This window comes from Oncorhynchus masou, chromosome 32 (genome assembly GCF_036934945.1).
Source record: "Oncorhynchus masou masou isolate Uvic2021 chromosome 32, UVic_Omas_1.1, whole genome shotgun sequence".
Lineage (NCBI taxonomy): Eukaryota > Metazoa > Chordata > Actinopteri > Salmoniformes > Salmonidae > Oncorhynchus > Oncorhynchus masou.
Genome location: NC_088243.1, coordinates 94,949,138 through 94,974,340, shown reverse-complemented (window position 1 = coordinate 94,974,340; position 25,203 = coordinate 94,949,138). Strand labels below are relative to the sequence as shown.

The 25,203-nt window shown below is 39.5% G+C and overlaps 1 protein-coding gene and 1 pseudogene across 2 annotated transcripts in view; both read right to left on the bottom strand.

Annotated features, from left to right (window-relative positions):
* The window catches only part of gpr174 (G protein-coupled receptor 174), an 88,357-nt gene that overhangs the window by 48,992 nt on the left and 14,162 nt on the right, over positions 1–25,203 (bottom strand). The window contains exon 1 of one of the 2 annotated variants that reach the window (XM_064955496.1): positions 1,583–2,096. The exons of the other annotated variant lie outside the window; for it this stretch is intronic. The gene's annotated coding sequence lies outside the window, so the exon portion shown is untranslated. Of the gene's footprint in view, positions 1–1,582; positions 2,097–25,203 lie in introns of those variants that run through there. 2 annotated transcript variants of the gene reach the window in all.
* Positions 1,584–25,203, bottom strand: part of LOC135527298 (highly divergent homeobox-like) — a 181,986-nt pseudogene continuing 158,366 nt past the window's right edge.

The window sequence follows — 25,203 nt, the reverse complement described above, 5'->3', positions numbered from 1 at the left end:
ATGACTACACCTTGACTATACCTGACTACACCTTGGCGCATGACTACACCGGACTACACCCTGAGGCATGACTATACCTGACTACACCCTGATTATACATGTCTACACCCTGACTACACCTGGTTACCCCCTGAAAATACCTAACTACACCCTGAGGCATGACTATACCTGACTACACCCTGATTATACCTGACTACGCCCTGAGTCATGACTACACCCTGTGACACAACTATACCTGACTACACCTTGACCCTACCTAAATACCTAACTACACCCTGAGGCATGACTATACCTGACTACACTCTGCCTACACCCGACTACACCCCGACTATAACTGACTACACCCCGAGGCATGACTATACCTGACTACACCCTGACCCTACCTGACTACACCCTGACTCCACCATGACAACACCTGTCTACACCTGACTACTCTGACTACATCTAAACTACACCCGACTACACCGACCACATCCTGACTACACCTAACTACACCCTGAGGCATATGTACACCTGACTACACCCTGACTATACCCGACTGCATCCTGACTACACCCTGACTACACCTGACTACACCCTGAGGCATGACTATACCTGACTACACCCTGATTATACCTGACTACGCCCTGACTATACCTGACTACACCCTGAGTCATGACTACACCCTGTGACACGACTATACCTGACTACACCTTGACTTTACCTGACTACACCCTGCCTACACCCCGACTATAACTGACTACACCCAGAGGCATGACTATACCTGACTACACCCTGACCCTACCTGACTACACCCTGACTCCACCATGACAACACCTGTCTACACCTGACTACTCTGACTACATCTAAACTACACCCGACTACACCGACCACAACCTGACTACACCTAACTACACCCTGAGGCATATGTACACCTGACTACACCCTGACTATACCCGACTGCATCCTGACTACACCCTGAGGCATGACTACACCTGACTACACCCTGAGGCATATGTACACCTGACTACACCCTGAGGCATATGTACACCTGACTACACCCTGAGGCATATGTACACCTGACTACACCCTGAGGCATGACTACACCTGACTACACCCTGAGGCATATGTACACCTGACTACACCCTGAGGCATGACTATACCTGATTACACCCTGAGGCATATGTACACCTGACTACACCCTGAGGCATATGTACACCTGACTACACCCTGAGGCATGACTATACCTGATTACACCCTGAGGCATATGTACACCTGACTACACCCTGAGGCATATGTACACCTGACTACACCCTGAGGCATGACTATACCTGATTACACCCTGAGGCATATGTACACCTGACTACACCCTGACTATACCCGACTGCATCCTGACTACACCCTGTCTACACCTGACTACTCCCTGAGGCATGACAATACAGCTAAAGCAGTCCGTTACCCCCCCCACCACACACACACACACACACACACACACACACACACACACACACACACACACACACACACACACACACACACACACACACACACACACACACACACACACACACGTAATGGTATAGTTGTCAGTGTTGTATCTCACCTCAGCCTGTCCTCAAGGTGTGTCTCTCAGTCTATTTAGAGGGAAAGAGTAGAACTTATCACACCAGACACATGTTGCCTCTCTCTCTGTCTCTCTCTCTGTCCTCCTGGTCTAACTTTGTGTCAGTCTGTTACTCCGTTCTTCTTCTTTTCTTCCAATCAGTATCACTACACTGTCTCAATGTTTCACTTTCAACCTCTTTCTCTCTGTTTCTATCAGTGTGTACTGTGTGCGGCTCTTTCTCGCTCTTTCGCTCCCTAGCTCTCTCTCTCTTGCTCTTTCGCTCCCTAGCTCTCTCTCTCTCGTTCGCTCCCTAGCTCTCTCGCTCTCTCTCTCTCTCTCTCTCTCTCTCTCTCTCGCTCTCTGCCTCTGTCTACCTTTCTCGCTCTCTGTCTCGGTCTGCCTCGCTCTCGCTCTCTGTCTCTCTCTCTCACTCACTTTCTCAAGTTGATCTCAGATAGAGCTTCCTGTGTGAGTTTGGGGGTGTGGTTTATAGTGGCTGTTAGAAACCATCAATTCTGTTCTCAGAATCACTGGATCGTCTTCCTGTAATCTCTCAAGTATCTCTCTAATCTCTTTATTCTCTCTAGTCTCTTTCTAGTCTCTCTAATCTCTTTATTCTCTCTAGTCTCTTTCTAGTCTCTCTAAATCTATTTATTCTCTCTAGTCTCTCTAGTCTCTTTATTCTCTCTAGTCTCTCTAGTCTCTTTATTCTCTCTAGTCTCTTTCTAGTCTCTCTAATCTGTTTATTCTCTCTAGTCTCTTTCTAGTCTCTCTAAATCTATTTATTCTCTCTAGTCTCTCTAGTCTCTTTCTAGTCTCTCTAAATCTCTTTATTCTCTCTATTCTCTCTATAGTCTCTCTAGACTCTCTAATCTCTTTATTCTCTCTAGTCTCTCTATAGTCTCTCCAGTCTATAATATCTTTAGTCTCAGTTTACATTAGCGCGTTATGTTCAGAAATGCATTGTCTCCAACAAATATCCGCTGAAAGTGCAGAGCCACATCAAAGTACAGAAATACTCATCATAAACATTGATAAACGATAGTTTTAAACATACGAATAAAGATAAACTTCTCCTTAATGCATCCGCTGTGTCAGATTTCAAAAAGGCTTTGCGGCGAAAGCACACTTTGCGATTATGTTAGCTCAGCACCTAGCCACAGAAACCCATACAGCCATTTTCCAGCTAAGGAGAGGGCTCACAAGTCAGAAATAGAATCAAGTTCAGACGAAACGTTTTTAAAAAGTACAGTAAAAGTTAGTAGAAACATGCCAAACGATGTTTAATATCAATCCTCAGGTTGTTTTTGTCATAAATAATAAATAATATATCAACCGTACAAGCTCGTCAATAGAAAAAGAGAAACAAGAAAGGCGCGTTCCCGATCAGGTGCATGGCTGATGTCTGGAAATTTCCACTGGCCACTGATTGAAAGTGCTGTATCTCCCTCATTTTTCAGAGTAAAAGCCTGAAACAATGCCTAAAGACTTGTAGAGTCCACATGTAGAAGAAGCCATAGAGATTGTGAACGGGGTCCTAAGTCTTTGTATGGTGGATAGGCTTTCAATGGAAAAACAGCCTTTCAAAATAATAGTACTTCCTGGTTGGATTTTATTTGACTGCCAAATCAGTTCTGTTATACTCACAGATATTATTTGAACAGTTTTGGAAACTTTAGAGTGTTTTCTATCCAAATCTACTAATTATATGCATACCCTAGCTTTTGGGCCAGAGGAGCAGGCAGGTTAATTTGGGCACGCTTTACATCCAAAATTCCGAATGCTGCCCCCTACCCTAGTGAAGTTAACTAGACTCTCTACTCTCTTGAACCTCTTTATTCTCTATAGTCTCTCTATAGTCTCTCTCTTTTCACTCTAGCCAATCTAGTCTTGCTCGTCTCTCTAGTCACTCTAGTCTCGCTCCAGTCTCGCTCTTTTCACTCTAGCGTCTATATTCTCTCTCTCTCTAGTCTCTATTCTCTCTCTCTCTCCAGTCTCTCTATTCTCTCTCTCTCTAGTCTCTCTATTCTCTCTTTCTCTAGTCTCTCTATTCTCTCTTTCTCGAGTCTCTCTCTATTCTCTCCAGTCTCTCTACTACCTCTACTCGCTCTCTAGTCTCTCTATTATCTCATCTCTGCAGTCAATCATTAAACTATAGTATCTCTCTAGTCTCTCTCTAGTCTCTGTAGTCTCATTCCAGTCTCTCTATTCTCTCTCTCTCGTCTCTCTCTATTCTCTCTTTCTCTAGTCTCTCTCTATTCTCTCCAGTCTCTCTACTACCTCTACTCGCTCTCTAGTCTCTCTATTATCTCATCTCTGCAGTCTCCCTATTATATATAGTCTCTCTCTAGTCTCTCTCCAGTTTCTCTCTTCTCTGTTATCTCTCCAGTCTCTCAAGTCTCGCTAGTCTTTCTTCTCGCTCGTCTCTCTCTAGTCTCTCTTCTCTGTTATCTCTCTAGTCGCTCAAGTCTCTCTATGATCTAATCTGCAGTCTTTCTCTTATATATAGTCTCTCTCTAGTCTCTCTCCAGTCTCTCTCTTCTCTGTTATCTCTCCAGTCTCTCAAATCTCGCTAGTCTTTCTTCTCGCTCGTCTCTCTCTAGTCTCTCTATTCTTTGTTATCTCTCCAGTCTCTCTAGTCTCTCATTTATCAAATCTCTGCAGTCTTTCTATTATATATAATCTCTCTCCAGTCTCTCACTAGTCTCTCTCTTCTCTGTTATCTCTACAGTCTCTCAAGTCTCGCTAGTCTCTCTAGTCGCTCCAGTCTATAATCTCTTTCTTCTATTTACATTTACATTTACATTTAAGTCATTTAGCAGACGCTCTTATCCAGAGCGACTTACAAATTGGTCTTACAAATTTAGTCTCTCTATTCTTTCAGTCTCTCTATTAACTCTCTCTAATCTCTCTAGTGTCTTTATTATCTCTGGTCTCTCGAGTATCTCTACTCTCTCTCTCTATTCTCTCTAGTCTCTCTTGAATCTCTCAAGTCTCTCTATTATCTCTAGTCTCTCTATCCTCTCTAGTGTCTCTATTCTCTCTAGCCTCTCTTCTCTCTAGGCTCTCATTTATCTCTAATCTCTCTCTATTCTCTTTAGTCTCTCTCTAATCTCTATCTATTCTCTCTAGTCTCTCTCAAGTCTCTATTATCTCTAGTCTCTCATTCATCTATATTCTCTCCATTCTCTCTTTTCTTGCTCTAGTCTCTCTAGTCTCTCTATCCTCTCTATTTTCTCAAGTCTCTCTATTCTCTTTAGTTTCTCTAGTTTCTCTATTCTCTCTGGTCTCTCTAGTCTCTCTAGTCTCTCTAGTCACTCTAATCTCTCTATTCTCTCTCGTCTCTCTATTCTCTCTAGTCTCTCTAGTCTCTATATTCTCTCTAGTCTCTCTAGTCTCTCTTTTCTCCGTATATTCTCTCTAGTCTTTGTATTTTCTATAGTCTATTATCTCTAGTCTCTCTCTAGTCTCTCAATTCTTTATATTCTCTCTATTCTCTCCAGTCTCTCTACTCTCTCTCTCTATTCTCTCTAGTCTCTCTCTAGTCTCTCTAGTGTCTTTATTATTTCTTGTATTACTCGAGTCTCTCTATTCTCTCTAGTCTCTCTATTCTCTTTATTCTCTCTAGTCTCTCTATTCTCTCTATTCTCTCTCGTCTCTCTATTCTCTTTAGTCTCCCCAGTCTCTCTATTCTCTTTAGTCTCTCTAGTCTCTCTCTCTATTCTCTCTAGTCTCTCTCAAGTCTCTCTAGTCTCTTTATTCTCTCTTGTATTACTCAAGTCTCTCTATTCTCTCTATTCTCTCTAGTCTCTCTATTCTCTCTAGTCTTTCCAGTCACTCTCTAGTCTCTATTCTCTCAAGTCTCTCTATTCTCTCTAGTCTCTCTATTCTCTATATTCTCTCTAGTATCTCTATTCTCTATATTCACTCTATTCTCTCTATTGTCTCGATTCTCTCTAGTGTCTCGATTCTCTGTAGTCTCTCTCTAGTATCTCTATTATTATCTCTAGTCTCTCATTCATCTATAGTCTCTATTCTCCCTAGTCTCTCTATTCTCTCTAGTCTCTCCTTTATCTCCAATCTCTCTCTATTCTCTCTATTCTCTCTAGTCTCTCTAGTCTCTTTATTCTCTCACTATTCTCTCTAGTCTCTCATTTATCTCTAATCTCTCTCTATTCTCCCTAGTGTCTCTATTCACTCTAGTCTATTCACTCACTCTATTCACTCTAGTCTCTCATTTATCTCTAATCTCTCTCTATTCTCTCCATTCTCTCACTATTCTCTCTAGTCTCTTATTTATCTCCAATCTCTCTCTCAAATATCCCTATATTCTCTCTAGTCTATAATCTCTTTAGTCTCTCTCTATTCTTTCAGTCTCTCTATTCTCTCTAGTCTCTCTAGTCTCAATAGTCTCTCTCCGTCTCTCTAGTCTCTCTAGTATCTCTATACTATCTCTATTATCTCTAGTCTCACTCTAGTCTCTCTATACAATTTAGTCTCTCTAGTCTCTAACTATTCTCTCTATTCTCACTCTAGTCTCACTCAATTCTCTATATTCTCTCTGTTCTCTAAGTCTCTCAAGTCTCTCTGAAGTCTCTTTCAATTCTCTAAAGTCTCTCTATTCTCTCTAGTATCTTTCTCGTCTCTCTCTAGTCTCTCTATTCTCTCTAGTCCCTCTCCATTATCTCATATATCTCTATGTTCTCTAATATCTCTCTATTCTCTCTCGTCTCTCTTTCTAGTATCTATCCATTCTCTCTAGTCCCTCTCCATTATCTCATATATCTCTATGTTCTCTAATATCTCTCTATTCTCTCTCGTCTCTCTTTCTAGTATCTATCCATTCTCTCTATTCTCTCCATTCTCTCTATTCTCTCTATTCTCTCTAGTCTCTCTAGTCTCTCTATCTCTCTCTTCTCCCTATTCTCTATATTCTCTCTAGTCTTTTTACTTTCTATAGTCTCTCTATTATCTCTAGTCTCTCTCTAGTCTCTCAATTATTTCTATTCTCTCTATTCTCTCCAGTCTCTCTAGTCTCTCTCTCTATTCTCTCTAGTCTCTCTCTAGTCTCTCTAGTGTCTTTATTCTCTCTTGTATTACTCGAGTCTCTCTATTCTCTTTAGTCTCTCTAGTCTCTCTATTCTCTCTAGTCTCTCAATTCTCTCTATTCTCTCTCGTCTCTCTATTCTCTTTAGTCTCCCCAGTCTCTCTATTCTCTTTAGTCTCTCTAGTCTCTCTCTCTATTCTTTCTAGTCTCTCTCAAGTCTCTCTAGTCTCTTTATTCTCTCTTGTATTACTCAAGTCTCTCTATTCTCTCTATTCTCTCTAGTCTCTCTAGTCTCTCCAGTCACTCTCTAGTCTCTATTCTCTCAAGTCTCTCTATTCTCTCTATTCTCTCTAGTGTCTTTATTATTTCTTGTATTTCTCTAGTATCTCTATTCTCTATTTTCACTCTATTCTCTCTATTCTCTCTAGTCTCTCGATTCTCTGTAGTCTATCTCTAGTATCTCTATTCTCTCTAGTTTCTCTCTAGTCTCTCTATTCTCTCTATTCTCTCTAGTGTCTTTATTATCTCTTGTCTTTCTATAGTCTCTCTATTCTCTCTAGCCTCTCTTTTCTCTATTCTCTCTATTCACTATATTCACTATAGTCTCTCTCTAGTCTCTCTAGTCTCTTTATTCTCTCTTGTATTGCTCAAGTCTCTCTTTTCTCTCTAGTCTCTCCATTTTTCTCTAATCTCTCTAGTCTCTCATTTATCTCTAATCTCTCTCTATTCTCCCTAGTGTCTCTATTCACTCTAGTCTCTCATTTATCTCTAATCTCTCTCTATTCTCTCCATTCTCTCACTATTCTCTCTAGTCTCTTATTTATCTCCAATCTCTCTCTAATCTCACAAGTCTCTCTAGTCTCGCTGGTCTCTCTATTCACTTTAGTCGCTCTCTGTCTCTATATACAATCTCGTCTCTCTAGTCTCTCTCTAATCTCTAGTCTATCCCTAGTCTCACTCTATTCTCTCTAGTCTTTATTGTCTCTCTATTCTCTCTGTTCTCTAACTCTCTCAAGTCTCCATCAAGTCTCTCTATTCTCTCTCAAGTCTCTTTCAATTCTCCATAGTCTCTCTATTCTCTCTAGTCTCTCTCTAGTCTCTCTCCATTATCAAATATCCCTATATTCTCTCTAGTCTATAATCTCTTTAGTCTCTCTCTATTCTTTCAGTCTCTCTATTCTCTCTAGTCTCAATAGTCTCTCTCCGTCTCTCTAGTCTCTCTAGTATCTCTATACTATCTCTATTATCTCTAGTCTCACTCTAGTCTCTCTCCATTCTCTCTATTCTCTCTATACAATCTAGTCTCACTCAATTCTCTATATTCTCTCTGTTCTCTAAGTCTCTCAATTCTCTCTGAAGTCTCTTTCAATTCTCTAAAGTCTCTCTATTCTCTCTAGTCCCTCTCCATTATCTCATATATCTCTATGTTCTCTAATATCTCTCTATTCTCTCTCGTCTCTCTTTCTAGTATCTATCCATTCTCTCTATTCTCTCCATTCTCTCTATTCTCTCTATTCTCTCTAGTCTCTCTATTTCTCTCTTCTCCCTATTCTCTATATTCTCTCTAGTCTTTGTATTTTCTATAGTCTCTCTATTATCTCTAGTCTCTCTCTGGTCTCTCAATTATTTCTATTCTCTCTATTCTCTCCAGTCTCTCTAGTCCCTCTCTCTATTCTCTCTAGTCTCTCTCTAGTCTCTCTAGTGTCTTTATTCTCTCTTGTATTACTCGAGTCTCTATTCTCTTTAGTCTCTCTAGTCTCTCTATTCTCTCTATTCTCTCTCGTCTCTCTATTCTCTTTAGTCTCCCCAGTCTCTCTATTCTCTTTATTCTCTCTAGTCTCTCTATTCTCTCTATTCTCTCTCGTCTCTCTATTCTCTTTAGTCTCCCCAGTCTCTCTATTCTCTTTAGTCTCTCTAGTCTCTCTCTCTATTCTCTCTAGTCTCTCTCAAGTCTCTCTAGTCTCTCTATGTCTCTCTTCTCCCTATTCTCTATATTCTCTCTAGTCTTTGTATTTTCTATAGTCTCTCTATTATCACTAGTCTATCTCTAGTCTCTCAATTATTTCTATTCTCTCTATTCTCTCCAGTCTCTCTAGTCTCTCTCTAGTCTCTCTAGTCTCTCTCTAGTCTCTCTAGTGTCTTTATTCTATCTTGTATTACTCGAGTCTCTCTATTCTCTTTAGTCTCTCTAGTCTCTCTATTCTCTTTATTCTCTCTAGTCTCTCTATTCTCTCTATTCTCTCTCGTCTCTCTATTCTCTTTAGTCTCCCCAGTCTCTCTATTCTCTTTAGTCTCTCTAGTCTCTCTCTCTATTCTCTCTAGTCTCTCTCAAGTCTCTCTAGTCTCTTTATTCTCTCTTGTATTACTCGAGTCTCTCTATTCTCTCTATTCTCTCTAGTCTCTCTATTCTCTCTAGTCTCTCCAGTCACTCTCTAGTCTCTATTCTCTCAAGTCTCTCTATTCTCTTGTCTCTCTATTCGCTCTAGTCTCTCTATTCTCTATATTCTCTATAGTATCTCTGTTCTCTATATTCACTCTATTCTCTCTAGTCTCTCAATTCTCTGTAGTCTCTCTAGTATCTATGTTCTCTATTCTCTCTAGTCTCTCTATTCTCTCTAGTCTTTCTAGTCTCTCTAGTCTCTCTCTTCTCCCTATTCTCTATATTCTCTCTAGTCTTTGTATTTTCTATAGTCTCTCTATTATCTCCAGTCTCTCTCTAGTCTCTCTATTCTTTCTATACTCTCTATTCTCTCCAGTCTCTCTAGTCTCTCTCTCTATTCTCTCTAGTCTCTCTCTTGTCTCTCTAGTGTCTTTATTCTTTCTTGTATTACTCAAGTCTCTCTATTCTCTCTGTTCTCTCTAGTCTCTTTATTCTCTCCAGTCTCTCTAGTCTCTCTCTCTCTATTCTCTCTAGTCTCTCTCTAGTCTCTCTAGTGTCTTTATTCTTTCTTGTATTACTCAAGTCTCTCTATTCTCTCTGTTCTCTCTAGTCTCTTTATTCTCTCTAGTCTCTCTATTCTCTATAGTCTCTCTAGTCTCTCCAGTCTCTCCAGTCTCTCTATTCTCTTTAGTCTCTCTTTTCTCTATTCTCTCTATTCACCATATTCTCCCTAGTCTTTCTATTTTCTATAGTCTCTCTATTATCTGTAGTCTATCTCTAGTCTCTCTAATCTTTCTATTCTCTCTATTCTCTCTAGTCTCTCTAGTCTCTCTCTCTCTCTATTCTCTCGAGTCTCTCCATTCTCTCTAATGTCTCTAGTCTCTCTATTCTCTCTGTTCTCTCTACTCTCTCTAGTCTCTCTATTCTCTCGCTCGTCTCTCTATTCTTTCTATTCTTTCTATTCTCTCCAGTCTCTCTAGTCTCTCTCTCTCTCTCTATTCTCTTGAGTCTCTCTCTAGTCTCTCTAGTCTCTTTATTCTCTCTTGTATTGCTAAAGTCTCTCTATTCTCTCGAGTCTCTCCATTCTCTCTAATCTCTCTGTTCTCTCTATTCTCTCCATTATCTCTATTCTCTCTAGTCTCTCTCTAGTTTCCCTAGTGTCTTTATTCTCTCTTGTATTACTCGAGTCTCTCTATTCTCTCTATTCTCTCTAGTCTCTCTCAAGTCTCTCTAGGCTCTTTATTCTCTCTTGTATTACTTTAGTCTCTCTATTCTCTCTATTCTCTCTATTCTCTCTAGTCTCTCCAGTCACTCTCTAGTCTCTATTCTCTCAAGTCTCTCTATTCTCTCAACTCTCTAGTCTCTCAATTCTCTGTAGTCTCTCTAGTATCTATGTTCTCTCTATTCTCTCTAGTGTCTTTATTATCTCTTGTCTCTTTCTAGTATCTCTATTCTCTCTAGTTTCTCTCTAGTATCTCTATTCTCTATATTCTCGCTATTCTCTCTATTCTCTCTAGTCTCTCGATTCTCTGTAGTCTCTCTCTAGTATTTCTATTCTCACTAGTCTCTCTCTAGTCTCTCTATTCTCTCTATTCTCTTGATTCTCTGTAGTCTCTCTCTAGTATCTCTTTTCTCTCTAGTCTCTCTCTAGTCTCTCTATTCTCTCTATTCTCTCTAGTGTCTTTATTATTTCATTTTTTTCTCTAGTATCTCTATTCTCTATTTTCACTCTATTCTCTCTAGTCTCTCGATTCTCTGTAGTCTATCTCTAGTATCTCTATTCTCTCTAGTTTCTCTCTAGTCTCTCTATTCTCTCTATTCTCTCTAGTGTCTTTATTATCTCTTGTCTTTCTATAGTCTCTCTATTCTCTCTAGCCTCTCTTTTCTATCTATTCACTATATTCACTATAGTCTCTCTCTAGTCTCTCTAGTCTCTTTATTCTCTCTTGTATTGCTCAAGTCTCTCTTTTCTCTCTAGTCTCTCCATTTTTCTCTAATCTCTCTAGTCTCTCTATTCTCTCTAGTCTTTCTATTCTCTCTATTCTCTCTGTTCTCTCTATTCTCTCTAGGCTCTATATTCTCTATATTCTCTCTATTCTCTCTATTCTTTCTAGTCTCTCTAGTCTCTATTCTCTCTTGTATTGCTCAAGTCTCTCTATTCTCTCTAGTCTCTCCATTCTCTCTAATCTCTCTCGTCTCTCTGTTCTCTCTTTTCTCTCTAGTCTTTCTTGTCTCTCTATTCTCTCTGTTCTCTCTATTCTCTCTAGGCTCTTTATTATCTCTATTCTCTCTAGTCTCTTTATTCTCTTTTGTATTGCTTAAGTCTCTCTATTCTCTCTAGTCTCTCCATTATCTCTATTCTCTCTATTCTCTATAATCTCTCTATTCTCTCTAGTCTCTCTATTCTCTCTATTCTCTCTATGCTCCATTCTCTCTATTATCTCTCGTCTCTCTATTATCTCTATTCTCTCTAGTCTCTCCATTCTCTCTAGTCTCTCTATTCTCTCGCTAGTCTCTCTATTCTTTCTATTCTTTCTATTCTCTCTATTCTCTCCAGTCTCTCTAGTCTCTCTATTCTCTCTTGTCTCTCTCTAGTCCCTCTAGTCTCTTTATTCTCTCTTGTATTACTCTCGTCTCTCTATTCTCTCTATTCTCTCTCGTCTCTCTATTCTCTCTAGTCTCTCTATTCTCTTTATTCTCTATATTCTCTCTATTCTCTCTAGTCTCTCTATTCTCTCTATTCTCTCTTGTCTCTCTATTCTCTCTATTCTCTCTTTTCTTGCTCTAGTCTCTCTAGTCTCTCTATTCTCTCTATTTTCTCAAGTCTCTCTATTATCTTTACTCTCTAGTCTCTCTAGTCTCTCTATTCTCTCTAGTCACTCTAGTCACTCTAGTCTCTCTATTCTCTCTAGTCTCTCTATTCTCTCTAGTCTCTCTAGTCTCTATATTCTCTATATTCTCTCTAGTATCTCTATTCTCTATATTCACTCTATTCTCTCTAGTCTCTCAATTCTCTGTAGTCTCTCTTGTATCTATTTTCTCTCTTTTCTCTCGAGTGTCTTTATTATCTTTGTCTTTCTCTAGTCTCTCCATTCTCTCTACTCTCTCTAGTCTCTCTATTCTCTCGCTCGTCTCTCTATTCTTTCTATTCTTTCTATTCTCTCCAGTCACTCTAGTCTCTCTATTCTCTCTAGTCTCTTTATTCTCTCTTCTATTACTCGAGTCTCTCTATTCTCTCTATTCTCTCCAGTCTCTCTATTCTCTCTAGTCTCTCTATTCTCTTTATTCTCTCTAGTCTCTCAATTCTCTGTAGTCTCTCTAGTATCTATGTTCTCTCTTTTCTCTCTCTCGAGTGTCTTTATTATCTTTGTCTTTCTCTAGTCTCTCTATTCTCTCTAGTCTCTAGTATCTCTATTCTCTATATTCTCTATTCTCTCTATTATCTCTAGTCTCTCGATTCTCTGTAGTCTCTCTCTAGTATCTCTATTCTCTCTAGTCTCTCTCTAGTATCTATGTTCTCTCTATTCTCTCTAGTGTCTTTATTATCTCTTGTCTTTCTCTAGTCTCTCTATTCTCTCTAGTCTCTCTTTTCTCTATTCTCTCTATTCACCATATTCTCCCTAGTCTTTCTATTTTCTATAGTCTCTCTATTATCTGTAGTCTCTCTCTAGTCTCTCTAATCTTTCTATTCTCTCTATTCTCTCTAGTCTCTCTAGTCTCTCTCTCTCTCTATTCTCTCGAGTCTCTCCATTCTCTCTAATGTCTCTAGTCTCTCTATTCTCTCTGTTCTCTCTACTCTCTCTAGTCTCTCTATTCTCTCGCTCGTCTCTCTATTCTTTCTATTCTTTCTATTCTCTCCAGTCTCTCTAGTCTCTCTCTCTCTCTATTCTCTTGAGTCTCTCTCTAGTCTCTCTAGTCTCTTTATTCTCTCTTGTATTGCTCAAGTCTCTCTATTCTCTCGAGTCTCTCCATTCTCTCTAATCTCTCTGTTCTCTCTATTCTCTCCATTATCTCTATTCTCTCTAGTCTCTCTCTAGTTTCCCTAGTGTCTTTATTCTCTCTTGTATTACTCGAGTCTCTCTATTCTCTCTATTCTCTCTAGTCTCTCTATTCGCTCTATTCTCTCTAGTCTCTCTAGTCTCTCTATTCGCTTAAGTCTCTCCAGTCTCTCTATTCTCTTTAGACTCTCTAGTCTCTCTCTCTATTCTCTCTAGTCTCTCTCAAGTCTCTTTATTCTCTCTTGTATTACTCGAGTCTCTCTCTTCTCTCTACTCTCTCTAGTCTCTCTATTCTCTCGCTCGTCTCTCTATTCTTTCTATTCTCTCCAGTCTCTCTAGTCTCTCTATTCTCTCTAGTCTCTCTAGTCTCTTTATTCTCTCTTCTATTACTCGAGTCTCTCTATTCTCTCTATTCTCTCTAGTCTCTAGTATCTCTATTCTCTATATTCACTCTATTCTCTCTATTCTCTCTAGTCTCTCGATTCTCTGTAGTCTCTCTCTAGTATCTCTATTCTCTCTAGTCTCTCTCTAGTATCTATGTTCTCTCTATTCTCTCTAGTGTCTTTATTATCTCTTGTCTTTCTCTAGTCTCTCTATTCTCTCTAGTATCTCTATTCTCTATATTCACTCTATTCTCTCTAGTCTCTCAATTCTCTGTAGTCTCCCTAGTATCTATGTTCTCTCTATTCTCTCTAGTGTCTTTATTATCTCTTGTCTTTCTCTAGTCTCTCTATTCTCTCTAGTCTCTAGTATCTCTAATCTCTATATTCACTCTATTCTCTCTAGTCTCTCGATTCTCTATAGTCTCTCTTTATTCTCTCTATTCTCTCTAGTCTCTCTATTCTCTCTATTTTTTCAAGTCTCTCTATAATCTCTAGTCTCTCTAGTCACTCTCTCGTCTCTATTCTCTCTAGTCTCTCTATTCTCTCTATTCTCTCTATTCTCTATAGTCTCTCTATTCTCTCTAGTCTCTCTATTCTCTCTAGTCTCTCTCTTCTTTCTATTCTTTCTATTCTCTCTATTCTCTCCAGTCTCTCTAGTCTCTCTATTCTCTCTAGTCTCTCTCTAGTCTCTCTTGTCTCTTTATTCTCTCTTGTATTACTCGAGTCTCTCTACTCTCTCTATTCTCTCTTGTCTCTCTCTAGTCTCTCTAGTCTCTCTATTCTCTCTGGTCTCTCTAGTCTCTCTAGTCTCTCTAGTCTCTCTAGTCACTCTAGTCACTCTAGTCTCTCTATACTCTCTAGTCTCTCTAGTCTCTCTAGTCTCTCTATTCTCTCTGGTCTCTCTATTCTCTATATTCTCTAGTATCTCTATTCTCTATATTCACTCTATTCTCTCTATTCTCTCTAGTGTCTCGATTCTCTGTAGTCTCTCTCTAGTATCTCTATTCTCTCTTGTCTCTCCATTCTCTCGATTCTCTCTATTCTCTCGATTCTCTCTATTCTCTCTATTCTCTCGATTCTCTCTATTCTCTCTAGTCTCTCTTTTCTCTCTAGTCTCTCTAGTCTCTCTATTCTCTTTATTCTCTCTAGTCTCTCTATTCGCTATATTCTCTCTAGTCTCTATATTCTCTTTAGTCTCTCCAGTGTCTCTATTCTCTTTAGTCTCTCTAGTCTCTCTCTCTCTATTCACTCTAGTCTCTCTCAAGTCTCTCTAGTCTCTTTATTCTCTCTTGTATTACTCGAGTCTCTCTATTCTCTCTAGTCTCTCTAGTCTCTCTATTCTCTCTATTTTCTAATGTCTCTCTATTCTCTTTAGTCTCTCTAGTCTCTCTAGTCTCTCTCTCTATTCTCTCTAGTCTCTCTCTAGTCTCTCTAGTGTCTTTATTCTCTCTTGTATTACTCGAGACTCTCTATTCTCTCTATTCTCTCTAGTCTCTCTCTTCTCTCTAGTCTCTCTAGTCACTCTCTCGTCTCTATTCTCTCTATTCTCTCTATTCTCTCTAGTCTCTCTATTCTCTCTATTTTCTCAAGTCTCTCTATTTTCTTTAGTCACTCTAGTCACTCTAGTCTCTCTGGTCTCTCTGTTCTCTCTGGTCTCTCTGGTCTCTCTAGTCTCTCTAGTCTCTCTATTCACTATATTCTCTCTAGTCTCTCTATTCTCTTTAGTCTCTCCAGTCTCTCTATTCTCTTTAGTCTCTCTAGTCTCTCTAGTCTCTCTCAAGTCTCTCTAGTCTCTTTATTCTCTCTTGTATTACTCTAGTCTCTCTATTCTTTCAAGTCTCTCTATTCTCTCTAGTCTCTCTAGTCACTCTCTCGTCTCTATTCTCTCTATTCTCTCTATTCTCTCTAGTCTCTCTATTCTCTCTAGTCTCTCTATTCTCTCTATTCTCTCTATGCTCTATTCTCTCTATTATCTCTTGTCTCTCTATTATCTCTATTCTCTCTATTCTCTCGAGTCTCTCTATTCTCTCGCTAGTCTCTCTATTCTTTCTATTCTTTCTATTCTCTCTATTCTCTCCAGTCTCTCTAGTCTCTCTATTCTCTCTAGTCTCTCTAGTCTCTCTCTAGTCTCTCTTGTCTCTTTATTCTCTCTTGTATTTCTCGAGTCTCTCTAGTCTCTCTATTCTCTCTTGTCTCTCTCTAGTCTCTCTAGTCTCTTTATTCTCTCTTGTATTACTTGAGTCTCTCTATTCTCTCTAGTCACTATAGTCTCTCTAGTCACTCTAGTCTCTCTATTCTCTCTAGTCTCTCTATTCTCTCTCGTCTCTCTATTCTCTATATTCTCTCGTATCTCTATTCTCTATATTCACTCTATTCTCTCTATTCTCTCTAGTGTCTCGATTCTCTGTAGTCTCTCTCTAGTATCTCTATTCTCTCTAGACTCCATTCTCTCGATTCTCTCTATTCTCTCTAGTCTCTCTATTCTCTCGCTAGTCTCTCTATTCTCTCTATTCTCTTTAGTCTCTCTAGTCTCTCTAGTCTCTCTATTCTCTCTATTCTCTCTGGTCTCTCTAGTCTCTCTAGTCTCTCTAGTCTCTCTAGTCTCTCTAGTCACGCCTGTCACGCCTGTCACTCTAGTCTCTCTAGTCACTCTAGTCTCTCTAGTCTCTCTATTCTCTCTATTCTCTCTAGTCTCTCTAGTCTCTCTAGTCACTCTAGTCTCTCTATTCTCTCTAGTCTCTCTATTCTCTCTCGTCTCTCTATTCTCTATATTCTCTCGTATCTCTATTCTCTATATTCACTCTATTCTCTCTATTCTCTCTAGTGTCTCGATTCTCTGTAGTCTCTCTCTAGTATCTCTATTCTCTCTAGACTCCATTCTCTCGATTCTCTCTATTCTCTCTAGTCTCTCTATTCTCTCGCTAGTCTCTCTATTCTCTCTATTCTCTTTAGTCTCTCTAGTCTCTCTAGTCTCTCTATTCTCTCTATTCTCTCTGGTCTCTCTAGTCTCTCTAGTCTCTCTAGTCTCTCTAGTCTCTCTAGTCACGCCTGTCACGCCTGTCACTCTAGTCTCTTTAGTCTCTCTAGTCTCTCTAGTCACTATGTTCTCTCTATTCTCTCTAGTGTCTCGATTCTCTGTAGTCTCTCTCTAGTATCTCTAGCCTCTCTAGTCTCTCCATTCTCTCTATTCTCTCTATTCTCTCTAATCTCTCTAGTCTCTCTAGTCTCTCTATTCTCTCTAGTCTCTCTATTCTCTCTAGTCTCTCTAGTCTCTCTAGTCTCTTTATTCTCTATTGTATTACTCGAGTCTCTCTATTCTCTCTAGTCTCTCTAGTCTCTCTATTCTCTCTATTCTCTCTAGTCTCTCTATTCTCTCTAGTCTCTCTAGTCTCTTTATTCTCTGTTGTATTACTCAAGTCTCTATTCTCTCTAGTCTCTCTAGTCTCTCTATTCTCTCTATTTTCTCAAGTCTCTATTTTCTTTAGTCACTCTAGTCTCTCTAGTCTCTCTAGTCTCTCTGTTCTCTCTGGTCTCTCTAGTCTCTCTAGTATCTGTAGTCTCTCTAGTCACTCTAGTCACTCTAGTCACTCTAGTCTCTCTATTCACTATATTCTCTCTAGTCTCTCTATTCTCTTTAGTCTCTCCAGTCTCTCTATTCTCTTTAGTCTCTCTAGTCTCTCTCTCTATTCTCTCTAGTCTCTCTCAAGTCTCTCTAGTCTCTTTATTCTCTCTTGTATTACTCAAGTCTCTCTATTCTCTCTAGTCTCTCTAGTCTCTCTATTCTCTCTAGTCTCTCTATTCTCTCTATTTTTTCAAGTCTCTCTATTCTCTCTAGTCTCTCTAGTCACTCTCTCGTCTCTATTCTCTCAAGTCTCTCTATTCTCTCTAGTCTCTCTATTCTCTCTATTCTCTCTATTCTCTCTAGTCTCTCTAGTCTCTCTATTCTCTCTAGTCTCTCTAGTCTCTCTAGTCTCTTTATTCTCTATTGTATTACTCGAGTCTCTCTATTCTCTCTAGTCTCTCTAGTCTCTCTATTCTCTCTATTCTCTCTAGTCTCTCTATTCTCACTAGTCTCTCTAGTCTCTCTAGTCTCTTTATTCTCTATTGTATTACTCAAGTCTCTCTATTCTCTCTAGTCTCTCTAGTCTCTCTATTCTCTCTATTTTCTCAAGTCTCTCTATTTTCTTTAGTCACTCTAGTCAATCTAGTCTCTCTAGTCTCTCTTGTCTCTCTGTTCTCTCTGGTCTCTCTGGTCTCTCTAGTCTCTCTAGTCTCTCTATTCACTATATTCTCTCTAGTCTCTCTATTCTCTTTAGTCTCTCCAGTCTCTCTATTCTCTTTAGTCTCTCTAGTCTCTCTCTCTATTCTCTCTAGTCTCTCTCAAGTCTCTCTAGTCTCTTTATTCTCTCTTGTATTACTCTAGTCTCTCTATTCTTTCAAGTCTCTCTATTCTCTCTAGTCTCTCTAGTCACTCTCTCGTCTCTCTATTCTCTCTAGTCTCTCTATTCTCTCTATAGTCTCTCTATTCTCTCTAGTCTCTCTATTCTCTCTAGTCTCTCTATTCTCTCTATTCTCTCTAGTCTCTCTATTCTCTCTATTCTCTCTATAGTCTCTCTATTCTCTCTATTCTCTCTATTCTCTCTATGCTCTATTCTCTCTATTATCTCTCGTCTCTCTATTCTCTATATTCTCTCTAGTCTCTCTATTCTCTCTAGTCTCTATATTCTCTCTCTAGTCTCTCTAGTCTCTTTATTCTCTCTTGTATTACTCGAGTCCCTCTATTCTCTTTAGTCTCTCTAGTCTCTCTAGTCTCTCTAGTCTCTCTCTAGTCTCTCTCTAGTCTCTCTTGTCTCTTTATTCTCTCTTGTATTTCTCGAGTCTCTCTAGTCTCTCTATTCTCTCTTGTCTCTCTCTAGTCTCTCTAGTCTCTTTATTCTCTCTTGTATTACTTGAGTCTCTCTATTCTCTCTAGTCTCTCTAGTCTCTCTATTCTCTCTATTTTCTCAAGTCTCTCTATTCTCTTTAGTCTCTCTAGTCTCTCTAGTCTCTCTAGTCTCTCTAGTCTCTCTAGTCTCTCTATTCTCTCTAGTCTCTATATTCTCTCGCTAGTCTCTCTAGTCTCTCTATTCTCTCTATTTTCTAATGTCTCTCTATTCTCTTTAGTCTCTCTAGTCTCTCTAGTCTCTCTCTCTATTCTCTCTAGTCTCTCTCTAGTCTCTCTAGTGTCTTTATTCTCTCTTGTATTACTCGAGACTCTCTATTCTCTCTATTCTCTCTAGTCTCTCTCTTCTCTCTAGTCTCTCTAGTCACTCTCTCGTCTCTATTCTCTCTATTCTCTCTATTCTCTCTAGTCTCTCTATTCTCTCTATTTTCTCAAGTCTCTCTATTTTCTTTAGTCACTCTAGTCACTCTAGTCTCTCTAGTCTCTCTGGTCTCTCTGTTCTCTCTGGTCTCTCTGGTCTCTCTAGTCTCTCTAGTCTCTCTATTCACTATATTCTCTCTAGTCTCTCTATTCTCTTTAGTCTCTCCAGTCTCTCTATTCTCTTTAGTCTCTCTAGTCTCTCTCAAGTCTCTCTAGTCTCTTTATTCTCTCTTGTATTACTCTAGTCTCTCTATTCTTTCAAGTCTCTCTATTCTCTCTAGTCTCTCTAGTCACTCTCTCGTCTCTATTCTCTCTATTCTCTCTATTCTCTCTAGTCTCTCTATTCTCTCTAGTCTCTCTATTCTCTCTATTCTCTCTATGCTCTATTCTCTCTATTATCTCTTGTCTCTCTATTATCTCTATTCTCTCTATTCTCTCTAGTCTCTCTATTCTCTCGCTAGTCTCTCTATTCTTTCTATTCTTTCTATTCTCTCTATTCTCTCCAGTCTCTCTTGTCTCTCTATTCTCTCTTGTCTCTCTCTAGTCTCTCTAGTCTCTTTATTCTCTCTTGTATTACTTGAGTCTCTCTATTCTCTCTAGTCACTATAGTCTCTCTAGTCACTCTAGTCTCTCTATTCTCTCTAGTCTCTCTATTCTCTCTCGTCTCTCTATTCTCTATATTCTCTCGTATCTCTATTCTCTATATTCACTCTATTCTCTCTATTCTCTCTAGTGTCTCGATTCTCTGTAGTCTCTCTCTAGTATCTCTATTCTCTCTAGACTCCATTCTCTCGATTCTCTCTATTCTCTCTAGTCTCTCTAGTCTCTCTATTCTCTCGCTAGTCTCTCTATTCTCTCTATTCTCTTTAGTCTCTCTAGTCTCTCTAGTCTCTCTATTCTCTCTATTATCTCTGGTCTCTCTAGTCTCTCTAGTCTCTCTAGTCTATCTAGTCTCTCTAGTCACGCCTGTCACGCCTGTCACTCTAGTCTCTCTAGTCACTCTATTCTCTCTATTCTCTCTAGTCTCTCTAGTCTCTCTAGTCACGCCTGTCACGCCTGTCACTCTAGTCTCTCTAGTCACTATGTTCTCTCTATTCTCTCTAGTGTCTCGATTCTCTGTAGTCTCTCTCTAGTATCTCTAGCCTCTCTAGTCTCTCCATTCTCTCTATTCTCTCTATTCTCTCTAATCTCTCTAGTCTCTCTAGTCTCTCTATTCTCTCTAGTCTCTCTATTCTCTCTAGTCTCTCTAGTCTCTCTAGTCTCTTTATTCTCTATTGTATTACTCGAGTCTCTCTATTCTCTCTAGTCTCTCTAGTCTCTCTATTCTCTCTATTCTCTCTAGTCTCTCTATTCTCTCTAGTCTCTCTAGTCTCTTTATTCTCTATTGTATTACTCAAGTCTCTCTATTCTCTCTAGTCTCTCTAGTCTCTCTATTCTCTCTATTTTCTCAAGTCTCTCTATTTTCTTTAGTCACTCTAGTCTCTCTAGTCTCTCTAGTCTCTCTGTTCTCTCTGGTCTCTCTAGTCTCTCTAGTATCTGTAGTCTCTCTAGTCACTCTAGTCACTCTAGTCACTCTAGTCTCTCTATTCACTATATTCTCTCTAGTCTCTCTATTCTCTTTAGTCTCTCCAGTCTCTCTATTCTCTTTAGTCTCTCTAGTCTCTCTCTCTATTCTCTCTAGTCTCTCTCAAGTCTCTCTAGTCTCTTTATTCTCTCTTGTATTACTCGAGTCTCTCTATTCTCTCTAGTCTCTCTAGTCTCTCTATTCTCTCTAGTCTCTCTATTCTCTCTATTTTTTCAAGTCTCTCTATTCTCTCTAGTCTCTCTAGTCACTCTCTCGTCTCTATTCTCTCAAGTCTCTCTATTCTCTCTAGTCTCTCTATTCTCTCTATTCTCTCTATTCTCTCTAGTCTCTCTATTCTCTCTAGTCTCTCTATTCTCTCTAGTCTCTCTAGTCTCTCTAGTCTCTTTATTCTCTATTGTATGACTCGAGTCAGAAATATTCTCTCTAGTCTCTCTAGTCTCTCTATTCTCTCTATTCTCTCTAGTCTCTCTATTCTCACTAGTCTCTCTAGTCTCTCTAGTCTCTTTATTCTCTATTGTATTGGGGCGGCAGGGTAGCCTAGTGGTTAGAGCGTTGGACTAGCAACCGGAAGGTTGTGAGTTCAAACCCCCGAGCCGACAAGGTACAAATCTGTCGTTCTGCCCCTGAACAGGCAGTTAACCCACTGTTCCCAGGCCGTCATTGAAAATAAGAATGTGTTCTTAACTGACTTGCCTGGTTAAATAAAAAAAAAAAAAAAAGGTAAAAATTAATTTGTAAGTCGCTCTGGATAAGAGCGTCTGCTAAATGACGTAAATGTAAATGTAAATGTATTACTCAAGTCTCTCTAGTCTCTCTATTCTCTCTATTTTCTCAAGTCTCTCTATTTTCTTTAGTCACTCTAGTCAATCTAGTCTCTCTAGTCTCTCTTGTCTCTCTGTTCTCTCTGGTCTCTCTGGTCTCTCTAGTCTCTCTAGTCTCTCTATTCACTATATTCTCTCTAGTCTCTCTATTCTCTTTCGTCTCTCCAGTCTCTCTATTCTCTTTAGTCTCTCTAGTCTCTCTCTCTATTCTCTCTAGTCTCTCTCAAGTCTCTCTAGTCTCTTTATTCTCTCTTGTATTACTCTAGTCTCTCTATTCTTTCAAGTCTCTCTATTCTCTCTAGTCTCTCTAGTCACTCTCTCGTCTCTTTTCTCTCAAGTCTCTCTATTCTCTCTAGTCTCTCTATTCTCTCTATAGTCTCTCTATTCTCTCTAGTCTCTCTATTCTCTCTAGTCTCTCTATTCTCTCTATTCTCTCTAGTCTCTCTATTCTCTCTATTCTCTCTATAGTCTCTCTATTCTCTCTATTCTCTCTATTCTCTCTATGCTCTATTCTCTCTATTATCTCTCGTCTCTCTATTCTCTATATTCTCTCTAGTCTCTCTATTCTCTCTAGTCTCTATATTCTCTCGCTAGTCTCTCTATTCTTTCTATTCTTTCTATTCTCTCTATTCTCTCCAGTCTCTCTAGCCTCTCTTGTCTCTTTATTCTCTCTTGTATTACTCGAGTCTCTCTACTCTCTCTATTCTCTCTTGTCTCTCTCTAGTCTCTCTAGTCTCTTTATTCTCTCTTGTATTACTCGAGTCCCTCTATTCTCTTTAGTCTCTCTAGTCTCTCTAGTCTCTCTAGTCTCTCTCTAGTCTCTCTCTAGTCTCTCTTGTCTCTTTATTCTCTCTTGTATTTCTCGAGTCTCTCTAGTCTCTCTATTCTCTCTTGTCTCTCTCTAGTCTCTCTAGTCTCTTTATTCTCTCTTGTATTACTTGAGTCTCTCTATTCTCTCTAGTCTCTCTAGTCTCTCTATTCTCTCTATTTTCTCAAGTCTCTCTATTCTCTCTAGTCTCTCTAGTCTCTCTAGTCTCTCTAGTCTCTCTAGTCTCTCTAGTCTCTCTGGTCTCTCTGGTCTCTCTAGTCACTCTAGTCACTCTAGTCACTCAAGTCTCTCTAGTCACTCTAGTCTCTCTATTCTCTCTAGTCTCTCTAGTCTCTCTATTCTCTCTAGTCTCTCTATTCTCTATATTCTCTCGTATCTCTATTCTCTATATTCACTCTATTCTCTCTATTCTCTCTAGTGTCTCGATTCTCTGTAGTCTCTCTCTAGTATCTCTATTCTCTCTAGTCTCTCCATTCTCTCAATTCTCTCCATTCTCTCTATTCTCTCTATTCTCTCTAGTGTCTCTAGTCTCTCTAGTCTCTCTATTCTCTCTAGTGTCTCTATTCTCTCTAGTCTCTCTTCTTCCTATTCTCTATATTCTCTCTAGTCTCTCTTCTTCCTATTCTCTATATTCTCTCTAGTCTTTGTATTTTCTATAGTCTCTCTATTATCTCTAGTTTGAGTTTGAGTTTATTTTTATTTTTACAGGGACAGTGCACATTAATCAACGTTTCAGTAAAAGTGCCGGTTTTAGCCAGCCGGCTAATTTTCAACCGCAGTCCGTGGGCAGGTTATTAAAAACAATTACAATTGCAATTTTCCTAAGTCCTTTTATGTGGCACCTGACCACACGACTGAACAGTAGTCAACAAAACTAGGGCCTGTAGGACCTGCCTTGTTGATAGTGTTGTTAAGAAGGTAGAAACTAGGGCCTGTTGGACCTGCCTTGTTGATAGTGTTGTTAAGGTAGAAACTAGGACCTGTAGGACCTGCCTTGTTGATAGTGCTGTTAAGAAGGTAGAAACTAGGGCCTGTAGGACCTGCCTTGTTGATAGTGTTGTTAAGAAGGTAGAAACTAGGGCCTGTAGGACCTGCCTTGTTGATAGTGATGTTAAGAAGGTAGAAACTAGGGCCTGTAGGACCTGCCTTGTTGATAGTGTTGTTAAGAAGGTAGAAACTAGGGCCTGTTGGACCTGCCTTGTTGATAGTGTTGTTAAGGTAGAAACTAGGGCCTGTAGGACCTGCCTTGTTGATAGTGTTGTTAAGGTAGAAACTAGGACCTGTAGGACCTGCCTTGTTGATAGTGCTGTTAAGAAGGTAGAAACTAGGGCCTGTAGGACCTGCCTTGTTGATAGTGTTGTTAAGAAGGTAGAAACTAGGGCCTGTAGGACCTGCCTTGTTGATAGTGATGTTAAGAAGGTAGAAACTAGGGCCTGTAGGACCTGCCTTGTTGATAGTTTTGTTAAGAAGGTAGAAACTAGGGCCTGTTGGACCTGCCTTGTTGATAGTGTTGTTAAGGTAGAAACTAGGACCTGTAGGACCTGCCTTGTTGATAGTGCTGTTAAGAAGGTAGAAACTAGGGCCTGTAGGACCTGCCTTGTTGATAGTGCTGTTAAGAAGGTAGAAACTAGGGCCTGTAGGACCTGCCCTGTTGATAGTGCTGTTAAGAAGGTAGAAACTAGGGCCTGTTGGACCTGCCTTGTTGATAGTGTTGTTAAGAAGGTAGAAACTAGGGCCTGTAGGACCTGCCTTGTTGATAGTGTTGTTAAGAAGGTAGAAACTAGGGCCTGTAGGACCTGCCTTGTTGATAGTGATGTTAAGAAGGTAGAAACTAGGGCCTGTAGGACCTGCCTTGTTGATAGTGTTGTTAAGAAGGTAGAAACTAGAACCTGTAGGACCTGCCTTGTTGATAGTGTTGTTAAGAAGGTAGACACTAGGGCCTGTAGGACCTGCCTTGTTGATAGTGTTGTTAAGAAGGCAAAAACTAGAACCTGTAGGACCTGCCTTGTTGATAGTGTTGTTAAGAAGGTAGACACTAGGGCCTGTAGGACCTGCCTTGTTGATAGTGTAGTTAAGAAGGTAGAAACTAGAACCTGTAGGACCTGCCTTGTTGATAGTGTTGTTAAGAAGGTAGACACTAGGGCCTGTAGGACCTGCCTTGTTGATTGTGCTGTTAAGAAGGTAGAGCAGCGCTTTATTATGGACAGACTTCTCCCCATCTTAGCTACTGTTATACCAATATGTTTTGACCATGACAGTTTGCAATCTAGGGTAACTCCAACCATTAGTCACCTCAATTTTCTTAATTTCCACATTATTTATTACACACAATTTAGTTAAGGTTTGGAGTTTAGTGAATGATTTGTCCCAAATTCAATGCTTTTAGTTTTAGAAATATTTAAGACTAACTTATTCCACTGAACTCTTTGTCAAGTGCTGCAGTCATTTCAATCGTGCAATTCTCTCTTGTCTATCTCTCTCTGAAATCAAATCAAATTTTATACACATGGTTAGCAGATGTTAATGTGAGTGTAGCGAAATGCTTGTGCTTCTAGTTCCGACAATGCAGTAATAACCAACGAGTAATCTAGCTAACAATTCCAAAACAACTACCTTATACAAGTAAGTGTAAAGGGATAAAGAATATGTACATAAAGATATATGAATGAGTGATGGTACAGAGCGGCGTAGGCAAGATGCAGTAGATGGTATCGAGTACAGTATATACATATGAGATGAGTAATGTAGGGTATGTAAACAAAGTGGCATAGTTTAAAGTGGCTAGTGATACATGTATTACATAAAGATGCGGTAGATGATATAGAGTACAGTATATACGTATTCATATGAGATAGATAACGTAGGGTATGTAAACATTATATTAAGTAGCATTGTTTAAAGTGGCTAGTGATATATTTTACTCGAGTCTCTCAATTGTCTGTAGTCTCTCTCTTTTCTCTCTGTAGTCTCTCTATTGTCTGTAGTCTCTCTCTGTTCTCTCTGGTGTCTCTCTAGTCTCTCTATTGTCTGTAGTCTCTCTCTGGTCTTGCTACAAAATGGCGCCGGACGAAATGGCAGCAGTGTTACGGGCGCCCAACCAATTGTGCTGTGTTCGTGTTATTTGTAACTTATTTTGTACATAATGTTTCTGCAACCGTATCTTACGGTAAAAAAGAGCTTCTGGGGGGAGGTCTGTGCATATTTGTAAACAAC